Genomic DNA, 5,392 nt, shown 5'->3' with positions numbered 1-5,392 from the left:
CTCCCGTCACTGGACTTCAAGGTGAGAGAGGGGGGGGAGAGGGGTTAGAAAGTGATAAGGGAGGGAGGGAGTTAAAAAGTGATGAGGAAGGGAGGGAGGGAGTTAAAAAGTGATGAGCGTGGGAGGGGGTTAAAAAGTGATGAGGGAGGGAGGGGGTTAAAAAGTGATAAGGGAGGGAGGGGGTTAAAAAGTGATAAGGGTGTGCATTAATGTGTGGATGAATTGTCTGAATGAGGGAGAGCATGAGTTAATGTGTGAATGTATTGTCTGAATGAGGGAGAGCATGAGTTAATGTGTGGATGCATTAAGTGAATGAGGGAGAGCATGAGTTAATTTGTGGATGCATTGAGTGAATCAGGGAGAGCATGAGTTAATGTGTGGATGAGTTGTCTGAATGAAAGTGTGAATTAGTGAGTGACTGTAAAAGTGTTTGTGTATCATAGATGTATAATTGTGGAAGGGCAAAGATGGCACTAGCAGGAGATTTGAGCCTTGGGGACCAAGATGGCACAGGCAGGGTGTATATGGGACAAAGATGGCACTGGCCGGACTGTTTGGGGACAAAGTTGGCTTGTGCTGGGCTATTTGGGGACAAAGATTGCAAATCTTATGTGTGTAATCTGGGTGTTGGTCAGGTTCTATGTGGGCAGTGTGGACGCCAGGGCTGGCTTTGGGGTGTGCAACCTGTGATCTATGCCTGTAATTTAGGGGGTTTTAAATATACCTTTAATGCCGCGTTTTTATGTGAATTCCAATTGATCTTTACCTGCAAAGCTGGGTTTTTGTGTTATTCTGTAGATCCATATCTGCTATGCTATGTTTCCATACATTATTTATGTGTACCTGCAAATACAGGGTTAATATGTCTTATTCAGTTGATCTATACCTGCGATGCTACGTTTCATATATTATTATTGTATACCTGCAAATACAGGACTTGTATGTCTGATTCTGTTTATTTGATCTATACCTTCAGTGCTGAGATCGCAAGTGAATTTCAATTGATCTGGGTTTGTGTGTTGATCTATACCCGCTATCGGCAGCAGGGACTAATATTCATATATATATATATGGGCAGCAGGGGCTAGTAAATGGGTTTTAGATATTTGGACAGGGGCGCAATTTCAATGCTTGCCATAGGCGCTATTTTCAGTAGATACGCCTCTGCTGCAACCAAATATCTGAACCTCCATACTGTGCAACCTTATTTCCTTGGGACAGAATCAGGAACTTGATATTCTGTGTCTGTTTCCTTGGAAACAGAATCACTTTTATAATATACAGAAAATCAAATGGATTCGCAGAATCATTTCTAAACTGCAAAAATATCAAGAAAAACTCAAAAAGGGGAATTTTATCGGCTAAAGTGTAAATCATAGCAAGCGGCTCAACTACATTAATGGCAACAATTTAGATAAACGAAGGAGGTTGTTGGTGATCCGGTTCGTGAAGATCAGGGGAAGGCAGACATTCTAAATATTTTTTCTTGGTATTTACCAATAATTCACTTACGGCTGCAGGTTTGCTAATTCATTCTACAGAAAAGCTGGCAGCAAACATATGATTGGCTGAAAGAGGACAAAGTGCCAGATCTGCTAAATAAATAAAGTAGAACAGATAATGCCCCGGGGCCGGATGGTATATACCCTCTGGTACTGAACCACTTGGCGTAAAGCAGAAGCGTTAACAATACAGACCAAAATCTCAGCCAGGTGGTTATAGACCCAGCAGTAGCGGGGACATTTTGGAAGCCGGTTAAGGGATAATATTCAAAAAAAAATAAAAAAAACTATTTATTATTATTTAACTCAGGTTTATGAAGCAGAGATCGTGCCGGACGAAATTAATTGCTTTCTATGAAGTGTTGAGTAAAACCCAGAACAGAGAGTTTCAGTGGATGTGATTTATTCAGATTGTGTGAAAGCAGGTGATCCGGATCCACATACAAGATTATCGAGCGAATGGAAGGAGGTCGGCTTAGGGAGCGCTGCTGGGATAGAAAACTCTCCAAATGATAGCAGTCCGAGAGTTCATGGAGAATTATCCAACCGGAGAAAGGGGGTGAATCAAGTGAAATGAAGAGTTCATGGAGAATTATCCAACTGGAGAAAGGGGGTAAATCAAGTGAAATGGAGAGTTCATGGAGAATTATCCAACCGGAGAAATGGGGTAAATCAAGTGAAATGAAGAGTTCATGGAGAATTATCCAACTGGAGAAAGGGGGTAAATGAAGTGAAATGAAGAGTTGGCATGTGGGCCGGGCATCATTAAAACGAGATTCTGGCTTCCCTGATTATTAGGAAACCATAGTCAAGTTTAGAGTCTGTTTGCTTTGCCCTCCATGACTTTCATTTCCTAAATTTTTTCAGTTTTTTTGCGATGTTCAATTTAGGTTTCTTCATTTTCTTCATTTTCTTCATTTTCATTTTTGCCTTTGACTTCAATTTCCGCTTTTCGCGTTGAAGTTTGGCTTTGGCTTTCTTAGATTCTGCTTTCGCCTTCTTTCGCATCTTTTTCATCTCTTTGATGCTTTTTTCTTTAAGCTCTTTTTTCCTTTTCTCCATTCGCTCCTTTCTCTCCTTTTTCTCCCTTTTTTTCTTTTCCTTCATTGTATGTTTTTTCTCCCTTTTCTCTTTTTCCTTCACTACCTTCTTTTTCTCCATTTGCTCCTTTCTCTCCTTTTTCTCCTTTTCCTTCTTTTCCTTCATTTTCTTCTTTTTCTCCCTTCTCTCTTTTTCCTTCATTTCCTTCTTTTTGTCCTTTCCCTCCCTTTTCTCCTTTTTTTCCTTTTCCTTCTTCTCCTCCTTTTTATCCCTTCTCTCCTTTTTCTCCTTTTCCTTCTTTTCCTCCTTCTTATCCTTTCTCTCCCATTTCTCCTTTTCCTTCTTTTCCTCCTTTTCATCTTTTCTCTCCCTTTCCTCCCTTTTCCTCCCGTACTTCTTTTCCTCCTTTTCATCTTTTCTCTTCCGTTTTTCCCTTTCCTTCCTGTCCTCCTTTTCCTCTTTTCTCTCCCTTTTCTCCCTTTTCTTCCTCTCCTTTTCTGTCTCCATTCTCTCACATTCCTCCTTTTCTTTATAGTCCTCCTTTTCCTTATAGTACTTCTTTCTCTTCATTCTCTCCCATTCCTCCTCTTCACTCTCCTCTCCACCCTTCTCTTCATCATAAATCTTCTTTTTCCTTCTGTCAGTGTGCTCTCTTCCTGACAATGCCATCAAGTTCTGAAAGAAACTGCTGGATGTTTTCGGTTTCCTTTCAATGCTTTCTTCACTCTCCTGTTCTTGGAGACTGGAAATTGATGGACTTACTAGAAAAAAACAAAAAATAAAAGAAAGCAAATCGGTTAATATGTTATAGATAGTCCCATGACAACGTGTACATAAAAAAACGTAAAAACCCTATGATTCCCAAGTTTCAAAGAAATCTTTCCTATAATGTGACTTTCAACCTTATTAAGTTGAAAAGTCACCAGCAATGAATTTTAAAAGTCCAAGTTTGATGACATCATACGGTCAAAATAAACTTATACTCTTTCTATTATTCATTATTGTTAATATATGTTACCCAAGGAAGTTAAGAAGCGGAGGGACTCTTCATCCGGTGGTCTCAGTCCAGTTTCTCCTGCATACCGTTCAGAAATGTTTTTTTGTTGTCTACAACGGCGAAACCTAAAATAAGAATAATAAACCCCGTTAAGGAAGAAATGGATTCCAGCAGCATCGGGGGGTTTCTCCCCGTGTATAGTATACATGCTGTTTGGTCATTTTTTATATAGTGCGTTGCGTTGGATGTCTCTCCGCAGCATTTGAATTTCCAACAATTTGTATAACTTACTTTACGTAGAAATAGACCACCAGTCCGGCGACCGTCGCGCATGTAACACAGAAGAATGCGTTCTGCACGATCCTCAACACCGGTCGTGAATAAACTGTAGAGAGAGCAAAAATATTTCTTAGCACAAGAAGAATGTGGAGATAAATACATATTTATATAACACACAGACAGATTTCTATATTAAAGCTTAAAGAAAAATAGGATCTGCTACTAAACGAGATCCGAGAAAATGGTCATTTCTGTCCTCTTCTGAAAGTAGGACACATTGTCGCTTCCAGACCTTCCTCTCCCCGAAGGCATTAATAGAACGTCTTTTATCTCTAACGCTGCGCTTCTATCTTAGTGTAGAGGAGTTAGAAATGACGCGTTTCTTTTTCCGGGTCCAGTTACTCCACTATGAGAGCATTTTCTATTATTGTGTAGTTTGCTATTCCATACGGTTATCATTAATGTTAAAAGAAAACACATAGCGTACCTGATTGCGCCATTCGTGTAATCAGTGAACGGAATCCTCCGATCGCTTAAGATCCTTTGTGACATAAACAGGAAAAAGGAGCATTAGCTGCATGTTCTCTATACAATATCTTTCTATTATCCCCGAGTTACAGATAAAGCCAGCCCCAAATGACAGTTACATGAGGAGCGGATACTGTAACCTCTCTTATCTAATATTCCACATTTCATCTTTCTCACGGGTAATTAAATCATACGTGTGCATTGTACACATACACACATAACACGGATCACACGCTTCTGAAGCACGGATGCCCATCTGAGAGGCGTCTGTATCTTACCATTAGATGTTGGCTTGGATTCTCGTGGCTGGAAATCCCCGTCTGTCCCTGCAAAAAAAAAAACAACACCGGGGTCATCAACGGCCAACGAACTTCTTCATTCATAGGAACCTTACGTTATTTGTGTTTAGGAAATGCAGGAATATCATTTGACTTTTTGGGGTAGAGACTTTCTGGATTGCATGAATATTAAGGCCGGACCACGTTCCTGCCAGGCAGATTAGCTTCCTTCTCATAAAATGAATAAGATGTACTATAGATGCAGATCCTATCAGCGGACTTACTGGATCTCATTCTTTTGTGGGTTTTAGTGTTTTAAAGCTGATAACAAATCCTACGAATAACCCAAATAAATCACGTGGTTCCTTTGTGTCCCAAAAACATTTCTAAATATCATATGCTGTCCGGTGTAAGGTGAAGAGCCCGGTTTTCATTGGATTTGTAACGGATTTAACTGATATTTTTTCTACCAAACCGCCTCGAGTGCAGCTGCAGGGCAGCGATTCCGGCAGCTACTGATACAAAGAGAATTATACCGCTGTTTTTACTCAACAATATAACCGCTAGCAAGAAATAGTTCATGGAAACATTTGCCGCTGATCTGCTGCGGTCACCGGGAGCCCAGAACCCAGAAAGCCGATATTCCCCAGTTTTATCCGGATCTCGAGTTATTCGGATTCTTTACCTTTCGGGTGCGGAACAGGAAAAGTCTCAGAAGTCAAACAGCAAATAGCAAATAGCAAAGCTACTACGATCCGCATCTTCTC

General features: G+C 40.4%; 1 long non-coding RNA gene across 1 annotated transcript; it reads right to left on the bottom strand.

Moving 5' to 3' along the window:
- Positions 1–2,969: 2,969 nt before the first annotated feature.
- On the bottom strand, positions 2,970–3,624 carry LOC128484264 (uncharacterized). Its single transcript, XR_008351131.1, has 2 exons — positions 3,562–3,624; positions 2,970–3,304 (listed from the first exon to the last, which is right to left on the bottom strand). It is a non-coding gene; the product is annotated as an uncharacterized LOC128484264 (long non-coding RNA).
- Positions 3,625–5,392: the final 1,768 nt, after the last annotated feature.

The sequence above is a fragment of the Spea bombifrons genome, chromosome 3 (genome assembly GCF_027358695.1).
Source record: "Spea bombifrons isolate aSpeBom1 chromosome 3, aSpeBom1.2.pri, whole genome shotgun sequence".
NCBI lineage: Eukaryota > Metazoa > Chordata > Amphibia > Anura > Pelobatidae > Spea > Spea bombifrons.
Note: the sequence above shows the minus strand (reverse complement) of the source record. Positions and strands in the feature narration are given on the sequence as shown.